Source organism: Ambystoma mexicanum, chromosome 5q (genome assembly GCF_040938575.1).
Source record: "Ambystoma mexicanum isolate Mex_15411 chromosome 5q, UKY_AmexF1_1, whole genome shotgun sequence".
In the NCBI taxonomy this organism is placed as follows: Eukaryota; Metazoa; Chordata; class Amphibia; order Caudata; family Ambystomatidae; genus Ambystoma; species Ambystoma mexicanum.
Window position 1 is genome coordinate 54,249,504 of NC_090933.1, and position 25,979 is coordinate 54,275,482.

A 25,979-nucleotide genomic window follows, 5' to 3' on the forward strand; every position below is an offset into this window, starting at 1 on the left:
CAGTACGCTGTAAAACAAGTAAAGCCCTCAAGGGAGCTTTTAATATAGCAGCTCCATTAGCTTAGAAGGCCCTTCCACAAGACCTCAGGAATATTCGGTCTACAGACATGTTTAAAAGAAACTGACAACTTTTTTATTCTGCTAGACTGATTTAACCTCCTGGCCGCTCTATCCATGAATCTGAATTCTAATCTCCCACTCTTTTATATGTGTCTGTCTCGTACTGTAGTATGTTGGCGCCCTTGAGAGTGATAGAAATGGATAGTAAAGTAAAGATTGGTAGGTTCAAAGGTCTAAATGTTGGAGGCAAAGAAGAATGAAAGGCTAGAAAGGTAATAGGCACTACAGGTAAGCCTAGAGTCTTGGATGCAGATTTGGAGAAGGTAAAAAGGAGAGAGAGGTGGTCAACATTGTCCACGCCCACATAGAGGTCCTTGAGGAAGAGTATAGAGAGCTTTGATCGAGGTGCAGTGGTAAAAACAAGTTTGAGGCCTGGGTTAGGACTTTTCCGAAGTAGTGAAGGCTATGGCAACCTGATTTAAATGGGGGTCCAAGTGATCAGTGACTCGGGAATACCTGGCTTGAGTCCACTCCTAAGGACTTTGGTTAAGTGATCGAGGAGAGAGAAAAGGTGATAACTGACTGCATTGCTGGAGCGTACAGAGGGTTTTTGAGGATGGGTAGTAATGTGGCAAGTTTGAAGCGAGTAGGGATAATCCGACTTTAAAGAAAAATGAAAGGGGGAGTTAAACGAAGGCATGGGATGGCAAGGTCTTGATTGTTCAAAGAGAAAAGGGGTGCGTGGAAGCACCCCTTTCAGCAGAATGGGAGTTAATTTGATAGGTGAGGTAGGGAAGGGCAGAGGGAGGTGAGAGTAGGGGTGGGGAAAATATGTAGGATTTAGGAGAGAGGAGGTAGAAGTTGGGGTTAAGTGGGCCGTGAAGCAGTTGATGAGAAGTAGAGAGCAAGAGTCATAGGGAAGAAATGATACAGTATAAGGCATCTTGGTGCAGGATGGAGTGCAGTGGGTAGGTTGCATGGTGAGAGCAGAGCGGGAGATCAGGCAGCTGGACTAGATTGACGCAGCTTTGTCCAAAGCAGGAGACAGAGTCGAGGGGGCAACCTTGTAGGTAGTCAGAAGTGCATGGTAGCAAGCTTTGCACTATGGTTGAAGATGGGCTGGCATGCTGGTTTTGAGGCAGTGAATGACTGGGGAAGAAGGGGGCTGAGGTGGGGGCTAGCAGTGGGGGAGGTGTAAGTGGGGCAGTGACGCTCTCACATATGTTTTCGCCTGGGTCTACAAGTGTAGGAATAGAGGACATGTAAAGGTTTAAAAAGGGTCTGGAGACAGCCGCTACAACTCAAAAAACATCATTAATTGATTATTTGATAGAATGGTAGGTGTGAGGAATCCCATTATGTTAGTAAATGCAATCACATTAATGTGGCTAACTCTGTAGCTAAATATACATTTTGCCCATGTATCACCACATGAGTGTCCATGTATGTATTTGTATTTGCTGGGCCAGAGTTTATGTGTGTTTCTCTTTGGACATATGGGATCTGTGTATGTGTGCAACGGCATGTATTTTGTCTGTATTTGTGGTGTTCTTGCCAGTGCTGCTCTCTGGATGTTTGGGCTTTTGTTGCTAAGTAGCTAAAGGTGTGTGGGTTATGGGTTTAGTGTGGGTGTGCGGGTCTGTAGATACAAAGGTTATCTGGCGGTATGTGTTTGCATACCTCTGTATGCCTCAACGTGTGGTTTAACTCAGGGGAAGTGAATTTGTATTTGTGAGGTACTGCTCGAGATAGCACTGTGTGTATAAGACAGACACACACATCTCATGCCGCACTCACCTTCAGTGGAGTGGGTATTTGTTTACATGTACGCATGCCAACAACATCAAAGAAAGCTCTAATGCGATGTTTTGTGTAACACATCACAGAAAGTCTTACTTGCTGAATTTCGCTCTTGCTTGATGCCAGTAATGTAGTTCTCTTCTGGTCGATAAATATATACGCTTATGTCAAAAGACCACACTTCACACACGTTCATGGCCTTCCACGGGTGGCTTTTGGAGGCTGCTTTGAATGGGTCTGCGTGAGCCAAAACCCATACACAAAAACAGCCATTGACACTCTAGTGCATGGGTGCACAACATAAGGCCCGCGGGCCAGTTGCGGCCCGCCATGCTCTTTTGTCCGGCCCGCGAGGCACAAAGACTTTCCTAATGGAGGGCGGCCCGCAAGCAGCATCGGCCGCCCTCCATTAGGAAAGTCTTTGTTGTCTTCCGGGCCGGACAAAACACTGGCCCTCATTGGCTCAGCACACACGCACCACGTCGCTCCTACGAGCCACGTAGTGCATGTGTGCTGCACCAATGGAGGGCCAGCACTACGGCTGGCGTGGTCCATAAGGCTTGATGCCGGAAGGCATTTCAGCCTTGGACCACTCCAGCCGTAGTACGATTCCAGCGACTTCCAGCTTACCTGCTTTCCAGCACGTCTCCGGTAAGTGGTCTGTTTGTGTTTGTGTGTTGGGTCTGTTTTGCTGTATGTTTGTGTGTGTATGTTGAGATGCGGGGGTGTCGGATGTGTATGAATGTTTGGATTTGAATGTTTTTTGTGTGTATGTTGAGATGCGGGGGTGTCGGATGTGTATGAATGTTTGGATTTGAATGTTTTTTGTGTGTTATGTTGAGATGCGGGGGTGTCGGATGTGTATGAATGTTTGGATTTGAATGATTTTTGTGTGTATGTTGAGATGCGGGGGGTGTCGGATGTGTATGAATGTTTGGATTTGAATGTTTTTTGTGTGTATGTTGAGATGCAGGGGGTGTCGGATGTCTATGAATGTTTGGATTTGAATGTTTTTTGTGTGTATGTTGAGATGCAGGGGTGGGGGGTGTTGGATGTGTATGAATGTTTTGATTTGAATGTTTTTTGTGTGTATGTTGAGAAGCGGGGGTGGGGGGGTGTCGGGGTGTCGGATGTGTATGAATGTTTGGATTTTAATGTTTTTTGTGTGTATGTTGAGATGCGGGGGTGGGGGTGTGTGGGGGGGTGTCGGATGGGTATGAATGTTTGGCTTTGAATGTTTTATGTGTGTATGTTGAGATGCAGGGGTGGGGGTGTCGGGTGTGCATGAATGTTTGATTTGGAGTGTAAGTGCAGTGTATGTTGAGATGCAGGGTCTGTATGTGCGCATGCTTGCTAGTTTGTATGCTGATTTGGGGGGTGGGGGGTTCGGGTCTGTATGGGTGCATGTTTGTGTGTGTGCTGAGTTGGGGGGGTGGGGGGTTCGGGTCTGTATGTGTGCATGTTTGTGTGTGTGCTGAGTTGGGGGGTTCAACTGTCAGTGTTTGGTTGGGGGTGGGGGGTGCCATGGGGCATAGTGTTTGGTTGAGGGTGGGGGTGTCATGGGGCATAGTGTTTGGTTGAGGGGTGGGGTGCCATGGGGCATAGTGTTTGGTTGAGGGGTGGGAGTGCCATGGGGCATAGTGTTTGGTTGGGGGTTTAGGGAGCCATGGGGCATAGTGTTTGGTTGGGGGTGAGGGGGCCATGGGGCATCGTGTTTGGTTGAGGGGTGGGGCCATGGGGCATAGTGTTTGGTTGGGGGTTGAGGGAGCCATGGGGCATAGTGTTTGGTTGGGGGTGAGGGGGCCATGGCACATAGTGTTTGGTTGGGGAGAGGGGGCCATGGCACATAGTGTTTGGTTGGGGGTGGGAGCCATGGGGCATAGTGTTGCACTCCAAGAGTGAACCCAATAATAAAGCTAAAATAGGCACAGTTAGGAGATGTACATCCTTTGCTTTTTTGAGGAAACCTGACTCAACGAAGGCCATACTCCTCTTGGGCAACCCAAACAGCAAACTATAGCAGTCCAAAATAACGGAATGTCCAATATAGGGTCAATAAAATATATATAAGTTAATTAAACAGACGACATACAATAACTAAATAGAAATAAATTATAACAATGGAAAATGTGTAGTACAAAATGTAAGTTTGAAATGCAAATAAAAATCGTTACCCCTCAAAAACATTCTTTTTCCATGTGTTTAATACAAATTGGAGGTTTAAAAAGCCTCCTGCCATGCCCCGCCTACCGCCCCGCCCACATTTACTTTTCGGCCCACTATAGCCCTCATGTAAGGTACTTTCGGCCCTCTGTCAAAATCAGTTGTGCACCCCTGCTCTGGTGTGACAGAAAGATACCCTTCACAATCAGGGCGATACACTTCTTGTCTTTTTTATAAGTCAATTTCATGGAAGCAAAAAAGTGTCCCGGAGCAGTGAAATGAGATGCCAACAAGTTGTCCTCGGTTCGTCACTCGCACCTTGTCAGGAGCGCGCCACCAACATCATGGCCTGGAGTGCCTGCATGCTGTCAAGCAGCTTTCCCCAACTCCATATTTTTTGATGGAGGCCTGAGTACAATGACCAGCTGTTTCCAACATATCAGGGCAGAGTCTGGAATGTGTGTGCAGACGTAACCAATGTAATTGTTGGTGCTGGAAACATAACCAGGATCTGACCGTGTTTTTTTGTCTACACAAAGGTAACATTAGACGCTGTATGTGCCACATTCTGCCTTTTCCTGTGGTCTGGGGGCCTTCTTCGGCGTCGGAAACAGAATGCATGCGCTATGAGAGTCTCGAGGGTACCCCAAAAAAAATCTCTGGGTGTTAAACAAGGGGGCATGGGGGAGAATGCAGCCGGGCGCCAAAAGAAAGGTGATCGTCGCTTGCAAACTGCAGTCCATTACTTTTCAAGAAAAACTGCTTAAGTGGAAACTGGAGGTGCATTTATGAGAAAATATGTGGCCCATGGTGCATTTAAAAAAAGTTTGGCCAAATAACATTGGTGGAAAACTACCAGCCTCGCGGTGTGCTAGGTAATCAAACTGCCCCACATCTGCCCAAAATATGGCCCACAATGGTCTGTCAAGCCGGCCCGGTGGGCACTGCCCTACTGCAAAATCCAAAACCCATATTTAATCCGGTACTGATGTGCAACCTTTTTTAAATTGTGGCTTTTCAAATGGCAATGTCACAGCAAAGTCTGGGGCCCAGTTATCATATGCACAGGCCGTCCTTGTGCGAGACTCTTCCAGCCAAATCAGTGTCTCCCGACTGCTGCCTGGTGATGCTTTTGATCTGTTGAGTCCTCCTCATTTCCCCCCCTTAATTAATGAGGTTCTTGTGGACAGCACATTTTAGAGTTCATTAGAGTTCCACAGTGCCTGGCAAAATGGGAATGTTTATTATTTACTCAACATTGTTTTTCAGCATCCGGGTCAGATTAGGATAAAAGTTAGATCCGGCCATCCAAAACAATTTAGCTATATTTATTTATTTAATTTATTGATTGGACATTTGTAGGGCGCCTATACACAAGTGTTTCCAGGCTCCATTTTATATTTGCAAATCGTGGCCTTTTGTGACTCAATGCCTCGTTAGTTTGGGCACATTTTTGGGGCAATTTAGGACAGATACATCACCTAATTTGGTCCCAGGTACCAGATGCAGTGGGCACTAAATCATCAAAGTGGCACACATTTTCCCAAAAACCACAACCTAAAAATCACCAGCCACACTTTCTGTTGGAAAGGCCTTTCCAGCATTATCATAATATCTAGTATGCTAGGCCGAGCCCGCTTACCATTACTGTGTTTTTACATTGATGGGCTGTGAAAAGTTAGAGCAGCCAGTGCATTGGGTGTTGCAGAGCGGGATAGTGGCGGCATTGGCAACGAACAATCAGTTAATGGCGTGTCACAGCGGGCATCACGCGTGTAACACCTGCCTTAAGTTTGGAAGGAGGGCTCTGTCAAAGGAAACATTCAACAAAGCATGCACAAAGTTGCATGTCATGGTATAGTCTTGAGAAGATAGCTCAGGGGAAATGCGCTCGCCTTGGAAACAAGATGACACAGAGCAACACAGGTTCGATCCCTGCGTCCGCGCTTAAAAACCTCTGGGTATTAAAGCGCGTTGCAAATAACTAATAATAATAATGTTATTTTACTGGGATTTATATCAAGCACACTTGCCATTTCCATGGTCCAGAGGGGCGTGGGTGGCTCTGAAAAAGAAGGGGAAGGTGTTATGTTGGTTGGGGAGAGACGAAAAGTGCCCGATCGCTTTCCTGTTGAGTTGAAGTGAGAAGGCTAGTGATTCTTTGAGCACTGTGTCCGTGCATGTTGCTAGATATGTTTTGTTGACAGTGTAGAGGAATTTGTATCCAGGTTTGGGTGTCGGTCTTGTCTGCCTGTGGTGCTAGGATGCGTTGGCTGGCGGTGTGGTGTCTAAGTTGTTGTAGCGGACTGCCGCTCTGTTGTGGAAGGCTGTTGGGAGGGATACGTCGATTGGTGTGTGCAGTGGCTTGGTTGAGTTAATGCAAAGTGGCCATGTATGCATCCCTTGGAAGATTGCAGTTTACTTGCAACCATGCACGGCCCATGGGGCAAGCAGCCGAGGTTGCCATGGCCAAGCCAGCACTTTGCAAGTTCTAATTCCAACAGGCTGGACTCGTCCCTTTTTTCTTCCAAGGTCAATCCCATTTTCTTTGCTTGGCAAATATCATATAGCCCAGGAGGTTATCTCACAGACTAGGTCAAAATAAAGAACGATAACAGCAATCATGGCAAAATGGCTGCCGCTACTGGGTGCATTGCTCGTGAGTCCATAGCAAGCTTCTCCAGTGCAGAAAGCCTGCACTTCACATGCTTGAATCCGGTGGCATGGTCACTTCTGCTCTTCATCCGTCTCAGCCCAATCACATGTAGTCATCATCACGCCTGCTGCTACAGTGCTTAGACGCGGGAGAACTCGGCATGAAATGTTATGTAAGAACACACTTTTATTATTACTAATAGTAAAACAAATTGATTCAAAAATAATAATACAAAAATACTTCGACTGATGATGATTCAGACTTGTTTTATAGGGTTTTGAAAGTCCACTGAGCCAGGCTTTATGCTTCATGATGTGCTCCCTGCCCTTCCTCCCTGCTTCTCCCCTCTACTAATTCCTAGCACTCAGGAGATGTTCTGTACTGCGCGCAACTCTGTACAAAAGACCATAAATAAGTATTTCTTGTTTTCCCTTACATAAACATCATTTGAAAGGAGCAATGTTTTAAAAATGTGATGAAAATAAAAATTACTTCATTTAAATATGGCAGGCATTATTTCCTGGAGCCAAGGGAAACATTGATTGTTAGGCACCAAGAAGCGCAAATTATGGGCCTCTTCAAGGTGAGGGCGCATTAGGTAATCTATAGGCTATTAACAATCAATATTCCAAAAGGGGGGCAGCTGCAATAAGGCTTTTGCCAGCCAGCTGGCGGGTTAGTTGCTTGCTGTTGTGGGTATAAAAACAATCAAGGGCATTCTGTGATGGCTGCTGAGAAACAGAGGTTTGGTGGCTTGTAGACAGACTCAAGTCCCTCGTTGGTTTCAGCAGTGAGGGACAGTCGGCAGGAAAGAGGGAACCAAAGAGGGCGGCGGCCGGAGACGGAGAGGAAGGTAACAAACAATTGGCAGCACGGGAAGTGGAGGTGGCTGCAAGGAGACAGCTGGTGAGCAGATGAAGGGAAAGAAGACAGCGGCAGACAGCCGTGGTGGGACATGCAATCCTGCAAGCCAGGAGGATCCATGGCTACACCAGTGATTATTGCTGTGAAGTCCTAGATCCTGATTAGCACATAGGACTCCACGATTCTGTCCAGGAGCTAATTAAGCCTTATAGACATGGCCTGAGGGCCCTACTGGGCATTATATGCCCTGAAGGCCGAATTAAAAGCCCAAGCATCCTGAGGGTGTTTAAATAGGTTTCCGGACATATAACAACTAGTACCACCTCTGGGTGGTTTCTATAAAGCTATTACAACTTGCACCACTTTTTGAAAAGGGCATACAGTGTGGATGTCTTTTGTAGGCCTACATAACAGGAGGATCAGCACATTCTCTACTTCCTCTGGGTAATTACCTCTCTGTTTTTGGTATTAACAGTAGCATTACTGCGTAGGCAAGCAGCGGCCTGTTCTGAAATTTTAGATCAACTTGGGCAGTCGCGGATATTCGGTTGCAGCTATTTTGTCAGTGTGTTGAATTCTGAGATGGGAGTACTTCAATGGGTCAACATATCTGCTGTAGAAATATAAGTAGAACCTGAGGGTCATTGTTTTGAATCCCTGTGGGGTGACTCATCTTTGAATCCTTACAAAGTCAATAAACTAAGTATCAATGAGTTGGCTTATGGACAACCCTGTAATATACGTCACTATGTATGTGCAAGACTGTGGCGGCAAGCATGCTCTAATAAGCAAGTTACTATTGCAAGCATTATCAAAATGCAAACTTTTCTTTGCATTCACCTTTTGATTAGAGCATGTACAATACAATACAGCAGACAACCCGGCCAGGAAAACAGAACACGGTATACATTTATGTCAGATCCAGAAATCTACCCCAAATTTCCTCATACAGATTAACTTTTTTCTGCTTACGCATTACCAAAATATAAATTTAGTTTCTGGTTACTTTGTCTGTGCGCTCTTCACATTCTCATCCTGCAACCCAGTAACTATATGCATGCGCCTCCTATCTCTTCAAAAAGATGGGAGGTTTCACACTCAAAAATGTTTGTTCTCCTATTTATGTAAAACTTTATTTCTTTCCCTACGAGAAGGCCACATCGTTATTTAAACATGTAGCAACATCAAACTTCAAAAAGCACAGGCCTTTTATAATAATATGTAAAGATGCCTTTAGAAAATTCCCTCCAACGCACTCAGTTCTAGTCACAAGCATCAATGAAAGAGCTGGGCATATGGACCTACCAGCAGCTAAAATGGCGATGGCTTGGATTGTCATCTTCCACTCCACCACAGCTTAAGCAAATGTACTCGTGTGGCGTTAAAAAAAATTGCAATACCTCTTTTGATATAAGTTTACAGTCAAATTCTGAAAATACAAAGTGCTTCCTAATGATTTTGCATATCTCAGCTGTAAATTCTCTTGGGGGGTGGGGGGGAAATGCACCTGATTAGCCCTGCTGGGTCAATGGAACAAAAAACAGTTATCTAAGAAACAGCTTCCATGATTGGCCCCGCGCTGAACCAGTTTGTCACTTTTTTGCCCAACAGCTGTTTAGAAAGCAGAAAAGATTATTTTTTCGGGGGCCGGGGCGGGGGGGGTAGCAATTTAGCTTATTTGTGACTGATCAAAGGTCGCCTGGACCGTATTTATATCGAATATTTGAAAATCAATTCTGGCTGCTTCATTAAAAGACATCACAGCCCCAGCAGAATCTTTAATGAAGGCTCTTAATGTGAGTGGACGCCTTCTCCATGAGTGGGTTTAGGAAACTGATGGCCCTTGATTGACAATGACGCACGACTCAGTAGGATGTCCTGTGGTGGCCCACTGCAAATGCCAAGCGCAACCGGTTTATAGGGATTCTGCCAGCCAGGCATCGTGGCCCGGGGAACCGGCGCTTTCCGCCAATCCAGTTGGAATAATTGCTAGTGACAGATGCCTTTACACTCCCTGAAGGTTTCTCCAGAGCAAAGGCTGTCACAGAAGACGAACCGGCGACGACAACCGGAAAGACCATCTTAAATCTCTCTCCAACGTCCCATTCACGGAACGCAAGGGCCACGGGCTAGAACCGCGTCGGCGACAAATTCTCACAGCGCTCAACGAGGTCCCAGCCAGGGAAGGAACCTCCCGCTGTGGCTTGACTGCCCTTACATGCAATTTGCAACGAGACCCTATGGTATTAAATATTCAGTCAGCGCTGTGAAATAATGACAGCAAGAATGCAGAACGCCCCAACCGTGGGCGCAGAAAGAAAAGCAGGCAGCAGCACGTGAATCCAGGCCGCTTTGCCTCAATGATCACATTGCATGCAGTATTAACAACCAAAAAAAAACAAATGATGGAAACTACAAAACAGGTCTCCTGTGGCTATGGTGCTATCCTCAGTTTGTCGATATATGCACTACAGGGTGCTGTGCTTCATGAGCATATCAAAGAAACAGTGAAAGGTCACAGTCAGAAGTAATACTCTGTGATCTGTAGGATAAGGGCTGAGAGCTCATGAGATCCATAGGTGAGTGCTATGATGCAGAGGCCTTGCTAGGGGGGGCTAAGAGGTGTATAGCCCCGGGTCTTCTGGTTGTAGCCCCGGATAGAAGCTCAGGGGCTACAAACAAAAGGATATAACTAGCCCCGAATCCCGACAGTCCCGACATTAGCATAGCCCCTGATCTTTTCCAGACCTAGCAACACCCCTGCTATGATGTGCATGTTGAGGGTCCTGTATATAGTATAATACACACAACCAGCCCATCAATGGCCGCTCTGCCTTTCTCCATGCAAAAGATACACCTCCACTTCCGCCTATCATTACTTTGCACCTTTCCGGCCCTCATTTCACACATAACTTCTTTAATGAGAGCATTTAAATGAGCATTCCCCAATGCGCCTTCATAATAACCTTTCAACTGTACTAGAACGTGGCTACCGTCCATCTCCCTGAGCCAACACTATGAAAAGTACTTTTTTCATGAACATCCATCACTACGCCCTTTTATTTTAAAAATAAATATTCCAATAACAGTAATTTCCTTCCTGAGCAAGACAGATGAATACCATATATGCGTTGGTAACCGTCCCCCCACATCTTACTGCCAAATAAATTAACACAATACTGCCAAATAAATTAACACAATAATGCAAAAAAAACAGAAGTGTCCATTTACACAATAAATCGATTACGAGCTCCCGCAAGGTTCCACAAAGGCCTTGAAGTGTATTTAATGCGTATCACTTTCTTCCGAAAGTTAAAGTAGATTTCTGGTGCACATTAATTTCTTTTCAGTGAGTTGGAGAACGTGGTATATAAATAACAGATCATTATGTAAAAGCCAATTCACTCATGAGCGATCCCTGCCGTGCGCATATTAACGTGAGGCTTTTGTTTGTTTGTCTTCTGGCCACGCCGAGAGCTAAATAATAGAACGTTACCCCATGTGACTCGTGCGTCCTTGCGCCAACGCTAGTTCACGTCGGGCTACCTGTGGGAAGTGACGCTTGCCCTACTGGCTGCTGCCTGGCACCGACAGACGTCTGCAGGCAGCGGCAGAGGGGGTCACCGCTTCACCGCGCGGCAGGTCACTTCCGCGGCAAGACGGCGCGATGCAAAACGCCTCATCACACTACGCACTGAATTCTTTATTTAATACAAGTGCGCGAGGACCCCGCCTCGACGTTACCCACATATGGGACCTCACGGGTTTGCGCAAAAGGAGCACCGAAAGACCACATAACTATGCATCTCTTGCTATCCCTGTGGCGCCATTCTGCTCCTAAAATCTGTGCGACCTCTTCCCTGACCAGAGGCACCTAGAGGCAAAAGTGTGCCAACCAAGCCCTTAACTCCAGAACCAGGAGGATATAAGTGCTCGGTTTTCCTCCAATTTGACTACTATGTGTGATCCTGGGCACTGCACTTGCCCAGTAATCTCATCTGTCAAAACTGGGAGTGCTTACAAACGGAGAAAGCATCGTTTTTTTAAGCATTCTATAATGCACCGACATGCTATTTATTTAATGCTCGGTGTTTGGAACGTTCTTAGCAGATGAGGCCACTCACACACTACCCATGCATTGACGGTCCCCTCTCTACGCGTGTGCTTTGCAAAGCACGGCATCCTCTCCTCCGGAGAAACCCGTGCAACGTCCTCTACTCTGGAACATCCAGGGCAGGAGGCTGGCAGAACAAACTTAGCTCGTATCTGTCCCCCGTACGGTCTCAGAATTAAGCATGAATGCCCCAGGAGATGCCTGCGTGACCCCGGTACCTGGCACAGGCCTGGACCGGCGGTAGCACTGACCTGCTGAGTGGCTTGGCGTTCGTCCGGTATCGGGTTCGAAGACACCGCCTTCCTTCCCCCGCGTAGTCCTTGGTGTGAGCCCGGTCGCTGTGACTGCCTCCAGATCCCCAGTGCGGACAGATGGCCGGGGTCCTGAGCCCTGCTGGAATGAGGCAGAGGCTTTGCCGCCCCTCCCACCCTCCTCTCCCCGCTTAGCCCCTCTGGCAGATAAGCCTGAGTCAGTCACAGTGAGCTCACGCCCCCCGTCGCCCCCACCCTCTGCCAATCACTTCAATTAGTGCCACACGAGAGGACCTTCTGGCCAAAATCTGCCTAAGAATGGGCCAGAGGTCAGACCAATCCCCCTTCAACCCTCAACGGCCAGAAGCTACAATAAATAAACAAAGAGCCTGAGAACGAGGCGGGGGTGTGACACCCCGGCGTGCACACTGTGCAGTGCACTGAATTAATGTACAGCGCAGAGGGACAGAACAGCAGCGCATTAAACTCGCACATGCCCTATTGTAACCTTCATCAACGAATACCTTCGTTACTCTTACTGTGATTGGATGAGAGTGTTACACGTGTTCACGGAGTCATTGAAGGAAAGGTGTATTTTTCTGTTTTACTCATCACTCGCATAGCTTCTATTGGTCTTGCATTTACTCCATGAAACAAAGGTCTATTGTAGACACGTTTTTCTTACAATTACACTTTAGCACGTTACACACTTGGCTTCTAATTCTTAGGCCCTCGTGCCAAGTGTGAACATTCCACGTCAGCTCTAATCTTGACTTCCGCGCTAGACGGAATTGTGTGATTCTCTGCAAACCTCTTTTTCCCGCAGTGCTTCAAAGTGTCCTTACCCAATAACAGATGTGGTGATTGCCATACGGCCAAATGCGTGTTAAATCATATTTTAGAAAATAGAAAGTGGGCCTCATTACGACCCGTACCGTACCGTAGTTCGTGGACCGCCATACTACGAGCTGTGCTCGCGGGCGGCCTGTCAGCCCGCCAGGTCTGACATGGCGGGCAGAGCGGCACCAGCGAGCACAGCACGTCGGATGCACCGGCATCATTCTGAATGGCGCCGGTGCATCCGACGTCCCAGTCCCATTCAGCCCTATGGGGCCGAATGGGGAAGGGGAGTGCCTTATTGCCGGCACCCACAAATGGGCAATTACCAGGTCCGCCGAACTCGCCATTACCCAGTTCTTGCCCATTTGCGGGTGCCGGTAAAAATGCAACTCCGGCAAATGTAATGAGGCCCAATGAGTCAATTCGCTTTTACAATGCAGTGTATGAAAACTCGACTTTAGGATTAATTGTTAACAGCCAAACCGCCTTGTTGCTATTCTTGTTAGAAAACTAGCTCAGTGAGTTAAGCAGTTGCTTCAAGTAATTGGTTGGAGACTGCAGTTACATATCTGCATCTTGGTAGGGCTGAACCAGACCTTGGTCCGTCCAAGGTTGTTAAATTGTGAAAAGCAACTATCATTAAAGAGTTTGGAAGCAGACAAAATACAGTGTGTAGCTGTATAAAAGCATATCATTAGCCCAGATCCAAATATTGGAAAGGGTTGACTCTGCCCTGTACCCTGAGGGCATGCTAAGCCATGGGGTGTTTAGATCGTACACTTCTGCCATTTCTCAGCGCTAGATGGGCCTGCAGAACGATGGGTCACTAAAATGAAGGCCATTGGGTTTGTGTTATTTTATGTGGGCTTTAAAAAGCCCACTACTGCTATTTAAATGACCCAATGGCACTGATGATCCATTGTAATCGCTGGATTCAGTGTGTGTCTGAGGGGTGTATGTGGGGATGCCACTGGCACACTTTCAGAACCCTATTGGTGTGGAAATGGCTATGTGTGACTTCCATGTTTCCCAAATGTATTGTCCACCTTGCACTGCATATAACTGTATATTAGCCCCTGACTATCGTTTCTGGGATGTCTATGCTCCAGTGCTTGCATATGTATTTTGTTTCTTTAACACTGGTCATCGCCCATCATTGACATTGTGTTTTTAGTGTGTTTGTCGGTGACCCTGCCTTGCTAGTGTCTGCCATTGGGTTTAGTCAACTCTGTCCCTTGCACCCGGGGTACGTGGAGGTGGGGGGTGGAATTCCTCCAGTCCTGGGAAAGGACTGCCAAGAAAACCAGTTACCCCTGTTGTTAAACCTTTTCCCTGCCCAGCTACCAGAATTCCTGAGCCAACAATCTGGCCTGACCTTTTTACTGACTTGTCCTGCCCAGTAATATCCATCCCCAGTTGTCCTCCCTGAGCCCTGCAAAATGAGTTCCACTTGCGTGTCTATCATGGGTGAGGAGACGGGCTCTGGCAAGCCACTAGGCCAACACCCAACAAATAACCTCCCCTCTGAGCCCCAGCTAGCCTAAACTCTATAATTTCAACTCCCCTGACCTGGGAATCACACATAATCTAGTTTCCCCTATTGTGGGAATGGATGGAGGCGGGCTCTAGACGTACACTTATCCTCAACCCTGTAATTATCTGAAAATGTGTGCCCAACCCTGCATCCCATCTCCCCTGCAACCCACACAAAAACATGTCCCTGGAAACACATGTTGTGTTCCTGGGTGAGGACCCGGCCCTGGAGTGAGGGGTTGGCCCTGCAGTGGGTGGGAGCAAGAGCCTTGGAGAGAGGACTTGGGTCTCCTTTTTGGTTGTTGGCTGTGTGCTGTGCTGACCATGTGCGTTGGGGGAAGAGGCTGCAGAAGCCCTTCTAGCAGGTACTCTTCCCACTGTCAGGCCTTATCCGTCTTCCCTGGTTCCCTTCCTCCCCAACCTGTTATATTTTTCAACCAGTGGGTCTCATGTCCTCTCTGCCTTTGCTCTCGCCTGCTTATTTCTCCTGGCCTCCCTACCCCTGTGTCTCCCTCCCCCTGTGCCTCTGTGCCTGTCTCCCTCTCCCTGTGTTTCTCTCTCCCTGTGTGTCTCTTTCTGTGCCTCACTGATCTCCCCCTTTCTTTCTCTCCCCTTTTCCTTCTCGCTCCCTTTTCTTCTCTCTCCATTTCTCTTTCCCACCTCGCCGTCTCTAGCAGCTGCTTCTCCAACTCCCTCGCCGACCCTTCCCTTTCTTCCTTGGTGTCCCCCCCTGCCCCCAAGGGTACTCCCCACGCTCCAGGTTCCATGCCAGTGTGTGTGCCTAGCTAGTCCATTGTGTCTAATTTATCCTGCTTGCAATGAGTTTATCCTCTTCCTGTAATAAATATGTTCCTGCCTTCATTATGTTGCCACTTTTCAGTGCAGCCTCCCTATTATTGCCGGGGGGAGGGGTGGGCACAGTCCATCTGCATACACAACGCACCCCCACTAGGTCTGTTGACTCCCTGGTCCAGAACTGTGGCCCTGACTGGAGTCTCCACCATGGCCTCCCCCATTTTGGCCTGTCTCCCACTTTTGCAGTTTTCTGGTGCCAGTTCCTCAGATCCAGACCTAGGTCTAGGTCTGTGATAACCTGAAGAGCACCCTAACATCTGCACATTCTCTGACTAAACTCACCCCTGTTTCGTGGCTGCACTCCCATCCTCTGTCCATTTCCAGGCTTTAGCAACAGCCCTTTCTAGCCATGTGGATTCTAACATTCCCATTTTTTAGCAATCTATGGACCAAGGCCCATCAGTCCCAGAGAAAAGGCAAACCTGCCCTCCAGAGTTCATGGCAATTATAACTGGTTCAAAATTAACCGTATCATTGACATAGGTTAACTATAATTTCATTGGGACCTAGTCTAACACCTTCTGCCTTGGACAGGTGGTAGGCCGGTTCGATCTAGGGAACAGAAAATAGAGCAGCTCAGTTTACATAACACATTTAATCCAAAGAAATGCAGAGGGGAACAAGGGCTCAACAAGAAAGCATATTGGTCGGAAATGGGGTCTATTGTAACCTTAAGCGGAATGGACGCAGAATGAGGTATTGGAGTCCTTCCTATGCTCACTGCGTTAACTATTTCAGCAGAATACCTTGTTCATGAAAACTCAGAAGCTTTGAAAGTGGAGCGTGATGCTCCTGTGTCCAATAGGCATGCAATTATTTTCTGACCTGCAACAATACAGTCGACATACGGGGCAGCAGGATTAATTGAAATGAGTGGTGCAACAAATTCAGGGACCCCTTTGAAATTTTAAACATCTGTCGATAGCACGGGCAGTGGAGGCAGGAACCTTGCATCTCCCTTGGCACGATTGACAGCCCGCCTTGATCATCATACTGAGGCTGGTGTGGACACTCAGCTTTCCAGTGTTCAAACTCTTTGCACTAGTTTCACTGGTCAGTGTATGTGGTGGTATAATACCTTTCAGCAATTTGCCCTGGCCCAAACGACTAAGGCACCCCTCTCCCTCTTTCCCCGTCCCCTCCCCAGTTCACCTGGAGTAGGGCAGAACCCTCCCCTACCCTGGGGAGGTTGCAAACTCTGTATCTGTAATGTCATTAACTTCAGCTTGATTAGTTTCCTTTTGTCACGCAACCTTTCCAAGAAAATGAAGTGCGCCAACACAACGTCCACTATTTCCTCTCCTTCTCATCCTATCAACACTGCCTTAATTCCTACAGACACTTTCGCTTGCAATCCCATAACAAACGGGGTCACTACAGCTTTCATCGCTTACTTCGTCACATTGACAATCCCCGAATATTGCTCAAAACATCTCTTCAGAGGTTCAAGATATTCCAACGGATTTTATCCCTTTGCTTGTTTGCATGCATACATTTTTGCCCAATCGTTCTATTGAGGACAGATTTGCATTCAAATCCCTAGCCGAAGGAAGGTCGTCCACTGGCCAATTTGCATGTACTTTAAGCAATGCGAATGTGTCTGTGGGCAGTGCTGCTCGTAAGAGCTGATCAACACTAGTGGGGTTATAACAGTCAATAATGACCTGCAATTCCTCCTGAAACTTAACAGGGTCTTCTCGTATCTTTGGAAACCTTTGAACAATGCTAAACAAATCAGTAGTGTTCCAAGTGGCTTGTACAGTCACTACATCATCTCCACCTCCCGGGAGCTGTCTAAGCGGGAATGTACCAGCAGGGGCATTACGCGTTTTGTTTGGAAACTCTTCAAACATGCACGAGGACAGTGAAAACAGGTTAGAGACCTGAGCCTGTAGCTTAGGAGTGACCGGCATGTCCATAAAATGTATTTGAGTGGACTGGAGATAGGTTGGCGGTTGGGAAGAGTCCAGACTAACCACTCACCTGCTAGGTATTTCCTTAAGTATAGGCAGATTATATTTGCAAAATATCTTCAGGTTTTTCTAACAGGGGCTCCCCGTGAAGTACGGGATATCATTGTTTGTGCCCAGCCTGTTGGGACGGTACCTGCAGGATCTATTTCTCGTTTTTCAAAACATTTACTTGCTCCCAGAGCTTATCTTGCGTGACATTTAATGCCTGGGTCTTGGACTCAGCCCTCCTCTTCTGTAGACCAGTCGAGATAACTGCACCATTGGCATTGGTGTACATGTGCACCTTTCTTCACTAGCACCTTATGCACATTTGTTATCCTGTCTACAACAAATGTGCCTTCCTGGGAAAAGTGTCTAGGTGACTCAGTCTGTGTATATTCGTGCCATTGATCCAGCTACTTACATGCTTTTGGCGAGTAGCAAGTAAACATAAAGTTTGCTGGACTACCTTTAGGAGGAAGCAGCACTTGTCTAGACTGCCCTGAACTCATTCTCTCTGGGGTAACACACTGTAGGGCCTATTACGGATCCAGGCCAGTTCCTAACTATGTCTGCACCGGGAAACTATGGAGTCCTGTGGCTGGCAGCATTGGTACGCTCATCCGTTTAACTCTCTGCCATGTCTATTCAGAGGTTCATGTATCACACCCAGCTTTTCTTTAATTCGGTAGGGAGCATGGATGCGCTGGTTTTAAACTGCGGTGGCCAACCGCTTTTATAATTTCCTTATTCAGATAACCAGTCCTATAGGGAGGGTTGTATACTTGGATAACAACACCCGATTTCAGATTATTCAATTTCAGTTTTCTATATTCCAGAGACAGACATCAACCCCCCGTTTTAGACTCCACCATACAAGACATTACATTACATTGACACAATTATCTGTGTTTACCAATCCACCATTTTTCAGTTGGCTCTTGCTTCTGCACCTGCTCTGGCTACCCTCCTTGAACTTCCGGGCACTCTGGCTATTTCACCCCTTTGACCAAATCGTCTCTTGGGTCCACAGGGAATCACTGAGAAGCACGACCGCCGACACCCCACTTCCAGCTGCAGAGCAGAAGATACCTGACATCTAGCAGCACCAATCTTAATGAGGAAAAAATTATTACTCACGACTCAGGTAAATTGGTGAACACTTTATTAGTAGACAGCATTGACAGCACAAACCCAACAGCAACATGAGACACAAAGTTCCAAGCGTCCCTTCCCACTGAACCCCCCAGCCTTTTTACCCACCAGGGCTTAGACATTCCACTATAAAGGGGTGGTCCCAACAGATCAAGGGTGCACACTAAATTCATCCTGCTAGCAAAGAACAAAGCCTCATTATATCAGCCTTTGACACAAGCTGCGCTCTTTCAGTTAAGCTAGTGTTATCAGTGTGGTCACCCTGTCATAAATCAGTTAGTCAAGGTGCACACACGCCATAAAGATTCTCATATGCTTAGAGGCAAGCAATATACCAACTTACGCTCCCCTGTACTGCTTGTGTCAAGAAAGCGAGAGCTTAGATCCGGCTTGTAAATGCCAAGACGGAAACATGTCAGAAGCGAGAGATGAGAAAGCGAGCATTCCAACAAGCTAGGTGAGGGGCCTTCATTGCAAAGACACGCGCAGTACATTCTACATCTACAGTATCTGCCTCACATTCCTTTTCCTAGTGCCCTCCCCTTCCTCTGCAGCAAAGCACTTTGGGTATGACATCATAAGGGCAAAGACCACAGATTTCCCGAGCAGGGTTTGGACCCCTAAATCAGGCAAGCTTTAGTCCAATCATCTGGAGACTTTGCCTATAAAATAAGGGGTTTCATAGCACTTCTTTGAATCATCTTGGGAATCATCTTTGGATCATCAACTGAAAAGATTTCACTGGACACTTCTGAGCGAGCAGTCCTCTCTACAGTCCTTCAGTTTTGAGGTGAAAGCAGGTGTTGCAAGGTAGAGACCAGTTCTGTTCCCTAACTACCCCCAGGGACTGTTGCGGGTGAACTCTGCTGTTGGACCATAAGCCTGCCTCTCTGATAGCCACCCTGTTGCCTAGGACATCGCTGTGTTGCAGGTTCGCTGAAGGTTTGCGCCAGCCTCCCCTGGGTTTTGGAGCCCGGGAAAAGGAGTGACATGGGCCCTTAAGACCATGGCTCGAGTGGGACTCATAGCACCTGGAAGCCAGAACAACCAAGATCCCTGTTGTCGATGATGACCTGAGCCGTGTCTCAAGTGTGTTAAATGCCGTGCAAACTAGCATGACCCTTTGACAGTGCCTTTTAGTGTTCATTGTTCTCTGGACCATCATACGACTCTGTTCCCCGCCGCACTGCACCAGCAAAAACACATTGTTGCCTCGGTTCGAACTACGAAGTACCACTGCCTTGCCTTGTTGGAGCCATCGTCCGAAACACCAGCTTCTTCAATGTCGCTCCTGATCAACCGGACTCTGGTGTTTCCTGAACATCGGCCTCTGGGCCTCTGCATGGAATCCACTCTCCTGCGCATCCCATTATCAGCTCACCACCATGGAACTGCCACCGCTGACCAAACCTAGGGGCCACCCAATCCGCACAGCGCAAGTAGACGATTCGAGGCCGCAGCCACCTTCCGTTTGACTCAGACTCGGCTTGCCACTGGGCCATCATGACTGCTACATCCTCGACCCAAGCCAACACCGCAATCAGCGTCAAGAAATCTGGTTTGGTTATGCTGAACCACCAAGAACTGTAAAGAAGGTACTATTGACTGCTAATTGCCCCATTGGTCAATTTTCGGGCCCTAGAGAATGGTTACGTCACTTTGAACCCTTTTTGCTTACAAGTACACATTCTTTTTCAAAAAACATTTTTGCTTCTACTTGCCTTTCACCCCTGATTCATTATCCCGAGTGCTGCATCTAATATCTTTGCTTATTCTGGATTCTTGCCTAAGTGGTGTGTTTTGTGTAGTGTTTTTCTAGTTAGTTATTATTGTACATGGTGTGTTTAATTAAAGTGTGTATATTTTTATAGAACGTTTATTGGACATTCCTTTATTTTGGACTGTTATACTTCGCTGTTTCGGTCGCTATTGAACCACATTACCACCCCCTCTTAAGAGTATTGCCCACCCTTGGCCCACGTTACCACAAAAGGCAAAAGAGTTATGTCTCTTGACTGTGCCTATTTTACCGTAATGATTGTGTTAGCTCTTGGTTTGTAGAAGTGTGAGTAGCGAGTGGGCATTATAGCCTCTACTCACTTGTGTACACCTGCAGGGCAGAAATCAATTCATCACATGCCCTCCCAATAATCAATTCATCACATGCCCCCGCTATGATAAGTAGAAAAGCAACTGCATAAGAGCATCACCGGGAACAATGAACCCCAGAAACTACAACTGGGCCTTCAAAAGCCAGTGCATTTATTTGGCAGCAGGAAGCAGTGAGAGAATTGACTCCTCACTAGAAAAGACATGACGGATGGCTCCAACAGAAATGCACTTATAGTAATTAGTAATGCTTGGCCTGCATCTGCATTGCTCTTCTATGACATGGTCAGTACAGGGTTTAGTTCATTTAAGGAAGTGCATGTAGACAGCATCCACGGGGAGCTGATGTAAGCAAGTTAAAATATCCATTTTATGAGGGGCTGTAGAGAAAGACCTTACAAAGCATAAAATGCCGTCATTAGGAGTCTTGTGGATTTTCCCTGGGAATTACCGCATCCAGTAATTACATGCACGGATTTCAGTAATCCTAGGAATCCGCATTTTTTGAGAAATCCACTGGTAACAGAATGCAGATTTCTAAGAAATACTGCATGCAGTATTTCGGCCAATCTTCATACATTTTTTACTAGTATTTCCATTTCCACCCTCGTTCTGCAGCTGCAAATGGATTCAGTGCAGTTGAGGATCGCACCCCGCTGTAAATCTGTAACTGTTATGAGTACCCGAAGTGGCAAAATGTCAATAAAAGAAAAAATGCACCAAATGGTGCATTTCGGGGCCTTACTTGAAGGTAACCCCAACGACGTTGCAGCGCGTACATCTTGCGCCGGTCCCGACCATCGTTTCCATGGAAAGGGAGAAAGAACTACCTATAATCCCTTCTGCCTGTTCCATTCATTTCACGGCCGCCATGGAAAGGGAAAAGGGACTACAGGTAGTCCCTTTTCCCCATCCCTGGGAGCCATTTTTTTTTTCTTGTGTCGAGAACCGGTCTCACTGCCATTTCTCGACTCGAGAAAAATTGCAACTAGTGCCCCGGTACAACGTGCTGGGGTACTAATGGGAACATGATCTGCAGAGGGGTGCCATTACCGTTCTGGTAATGCCCCTGGGGGTTCCGTTAAAGCCCTTGCTTTGTTTGGCTTCTAACTATGGCCCCAGGGGCATTACCAGACCGATAATGGCCCTCCCTGTCAGCCCACCCGCATCGTTATGCGTGGGCCGGCCGCCGTTGCGGCCATTACGCAACGACGTCCAGGACGTGACGTAAGGGGAAGGGGAGGGGCGGGAAGGGAAGTTCGGCAGTTGCCGGTCAGGTTAAATAAAGAAAGGTTGCAAGTCACCTCGGCTCCCCGCGTATCATTTACCGCGAGGCCCGCGCTGCGCGAGGTACGCCCCAGCTGCCCCCGACGAGGATGGGATAACGCGGCCCACGTGTGCCGTTGGGAGGCCCGCTGTCGTGCGGCTCGGCGTGTCGGCGCACCTCCACGACGGTTGGGAGCTACCGGCGCCGGACCACACGTGCAGACGCCCCGCGAACACAGCAGGGGTGCTGCACCGGCAGGCTCCGCCCCCACGGCCGCAAGAAAAAAAAAAAAAATTAATAAACAAAATCCCTGCCCCACGGCCACAGCAGGGTCACGAGGACGGCCAACACGGCAACACGGCCTCATCAGGAGCAGGACCAGCAGGCACGGCCCCGCAGCTGCCAAAGAGGCGCGGACACACACCACCGATAAGGGCACACCGGACGGCGGCAAGCGGGTAAGATGTCTGACACCGCTAGCACGCCCGCCTCGTCCACTGGAGGTGCAAGCACCGCAGCGGCCGCGCCAGGAAGTGGCGACCATCAGCCCCTCATTCTGAGGCAGCGCAGGTGATCCACATGCCAAACCCCTTTGAAATCAGGGACACTTCAAACTTGGGGCCCCGTTGGACGATATGGCTCAGGGACTTCAAATTCTACACGGGAGCGATAGGACTTACCGATGATGCCAGACTGAAGAACACTCTTTTCATGGCGGTTGGGCCAGCAGTGAGAGACATAGCCGGAGAGCTACTCGATGTCGACACAGTAACCTACGGCCAACTTCACACCAAACTATCCGAATACTTCGCTCCACACACAAACGTCGATTACGAACGCCACGTATTTCATACAACCAGGCAGGAACAAGGCGAATCCATCGACAATTTCGTGATGCGCCTGCGCATAAAACTAAAACACTGCGAATTCCACAGGTATTCAAACGAAGAAGCCCTCAGATCGCAGGTGATCGCAGGTTGCATCTCGCAACCATTTCGCAAACAGCTCGTGCAAAAACAAAGGTCACTCGAAGAGATCCTAGCACTGGCTCGCATGGAGGCCGCCGTGGACTCACAACTAGACAACCTGGGGAAAGTCTCCATACAACAGCCAGGAGAACCCACAGGATCCGTCAACAAGCTATACACAAGCCCCAGCCAGAGTGGGAGACGCGCAGAGGCCACCTGCTACAAGTGCGGGTATGAATATCCACACGCCGGGGACTGCCCGGCCCTGGGACAACAATGCGCGGCATGCGGAGGCATGGACCACTTCAGGGCCACGTGCAAGAACGCCCCCATAAAGGCACAGGCGAGACCCCGAACTCAAGACAGACGTCGATACAGCCGGCAAAGCCCGCCCAAATCCAGAGGAGAGAGCGACAGGAAGCCGACCAAAAGAGAGGACAGCAGCAGATCTGGCCACTACTCCAGGGACGACAGGCGATCGTCAGAGGACACGCGTCGCTCTCACAGAAGACGATATGTCCGATACATAGAAACGCGATCCCCCACCAGCAGCGACACCCCGTCATCAGGGGATGACCAGAGGAAAAAGGGCTACGTATGGGCTGTCAAGACCAATACGACAGCCACTCAGCATAGCCCCATACTCACCTTGACGGTAAACAACACGCCGGTGAAATTCCTCATCGACACCGGGGCCACGGTGAATATCATAAATGAACAAACCTATGAAGCACTAACTCCACCCCCCAAAATCAGGAAGGCTGAAATAGACATTTACCCATATGGATCCATGACGCCCCTACCGTGCAAGGGCACCATAACAGCGTGGTGCTCTCACAAGCAGCACTCCGCAAGAATCCCACTGCACATCCTCAAAACTGAAGCAGACAGTGGCTGCATCCTAAGCTTCCGGACAGCAGTGGAGATGGGACTGGTACACATCCTTTATCAGTTGATGGCCCACAAGTACTTTGCCAAGCCGGAGGTCATCGAACAGACTTTCCCTAAACTATTCCACGGCCTGGGAAAACTAAAACACCGGAAAGTATACCTGCACATAGACCCACTCGTCAAACCAGTGGCCCAACACTACCGTGGCATTCCATTCAACATCCAAAGACAAGTGGAAGAAGAACTGGATAAACTGATCAAGATGGACGTTATTGAACCAGTCTCGGGGCCCACCCCCTGGGTCTCACCCATCGTCCCAGTCCCCAAAAAGTCGCCAGACGGGTCCATCCGCTTGTGCGTCGACATGCGACGTGCCAATACTGCCATCGAGAGAGAGAGACACCAGGCGCCCAGGATCACCGACATGATCCACCTTCTACATGGGTCAAGAGTCTTTTCAAAACTGGACCTAACCAAAGGATACCACCAGATTGAAATCGCAGCCGAATCCAGATACATCACCACCTTCGTCACCCACCTTGGATTATTTCAGTACAAACGACTCAGTTTCGGCATCTCGTCGGCGGCCGAGATCTTTCAGGAAGAGATCCACAAAGTAATTCGACACATACCGAACTGTCTGAACTATTCAGACGACGTCCTGGTATATGGCAAAACGCAAGAAGAACATGACAGGGCGCTACACCAAGTATGTCAGGCAATGGAAGACGCTGGCCTCACGCTAAACAAGGGAAAGTGCGAATTCTCCAAGGGGTCGCTGAGATTCTTTGGTCACATCTTCTCGGAGAAGGGCATGAGGCCGGACCCGGAGAAAGTTGAAGCGCTAAACACCGCCACCCCCCCCACAAACACAACGGACCTGCGTTCCTTCTTGGGCCTAGCCAGCTATTGCTCTAGATATCTGAAGGACTATGCAACAGTCAGCAATCCCCTGCGTCTGCTCACGCGAAAGGACACGCCGTTCGTATGGTCCAAGGAGTGTCAAGAGGCGTTCGAAGCCATCAGAAGAGCCATTTCACAGGCAGAGGACATGGCATACTACGACGCCCGGCGCGACACCGAGGTAATTGTAGACGCCAGCCCGGTAGGCCTTGGCGCCATCCTGACACAAAAAGATCCGGAGGACTCGCGAAATGCCCACATAGTCGCGTACGCCAGCAGGAGCCTGACAACCACAGAACAGGCATACTCACAGGCGGAAAAAGAAAGCCTGGCGGTAGTATGGGCCTGCGAATATTTTCACCTATTTCTCTTCGGCAAGAAATTCACAATAGTCACGGACCACCAATCCCTCCTGACCATCTATGGAAACCCCAAAGCTGTCATGCCACCAAGGATAGCTAGATGGGGTTTGAGGCTACAAGACTACCAATTTACAGTCCGGCACCGGCCCGGAAAGGAGGACAATCCCGCCGACTATCTCTCTCGTCATCCCACGACATCCACGGCATCTCAACCCTCTATCGCGGATGCGTACATTAACTATGTCATTCACCACCTACAACCACTACCCATAGGATGGGCAGAGATAACGGCACAGTCGGAAGTCGATCCCGCCCTACGCATCGTCAGACATTGCCTTCTAACAGACAAGAGGACCTTGATGAAACAGCAAGCGAAGACAGAAACGGACGAAGTCAAGGAAGAAGTCAAAGGATTACATCTAGTGCGCGACGAATTGACAGTGGTGGAAGGCATGGTACTATTAAAAGGGTGCAAGGTCGTCATCCCGAGAGCGCTCCGGGAAAGGACAATACATCTGGCCCATGAAGGACATCGGGGGATAGCGGCCACGAAACGGCTCCTTCGGCAGAAGGTGTGGTTCCCGCAACTCGACAACCTAGTGGAAACAATCATAGGAGGATGCCACATATGTGCACAGGTAGCTCCACCGCCACACCCAAATCCGCTACAAATGTCTCCGCTTCCCACCAAAGTATGGGAGGAACTAGCTGTGGACCTGTTCGGACCCTTGAACGACGGAACGCACGTCGTGGTACTCATGGACGAACATTCGAGATACCCGGATGCCCAGATCGTAGACAGCAGCGCAACTTCGAGTGTCATCCCCGCCCTCGACCGGATGCTGTCAGCATACGGGATCCCCAAAGTGATAAAATCAGACAATGGCCCCACTTTCATAAGCCACGAGTTCCAGAAGTTTGCACGATACATGGGATTCCAACACCAAAAAATAACTCCCCGATGGCCTCAGGCAAACGGCATGGTCGAAAGATTCATGACCAACATCAAGAGGACACTACAGATCGCCCACATCCAAAACAAACCGTTCGAGCAGGCTCTCAATCAACTGCTCAGGGAGTATCGTCACACACCACACAGCACCACGGGCATATGCCCGGCAGACTTGCTATTCCGGAGGCCAGTCACCACAAGGCTACCAGAGGACCCAAGACCCAAGGGTACGACAAGCCTTGAACGCGAGGCAAGAGTCAACGACGAGAGGAACAAGGCGCTAA

General features: G+C 48.5%; 1 protein-coding gene across 18 annotated transcripts in view; it reads right to left on the minus strand.

The window, feature by feature from the left end:
- The window catches only part of LOC138497200 (poly(rC)-binding protein 3-like), a 3,473,032-nt gene that overhangs the window by 343,652 nt on the left and 3,103,401 nt on the right, over positions 1–25,979 (minus strand). For 3 of the 18 annotated variants that reach the window (XM_069620519.1, XM_069620518.1, XM_069620512.1), the window contains exon 1: positions 11,909–12,066. The exons of the other annotated variants lie outside the window; for them this stretch is intronic. The gene's annotated coding sequence lies outside the window, so the exon portion shown is untranslated. Of the gene's footprint in view, positions 1–11,908; positions 12,067–25,979 lie in introns of those variants that run through there. 18 annotated transcript variants of the gene reach the window in all.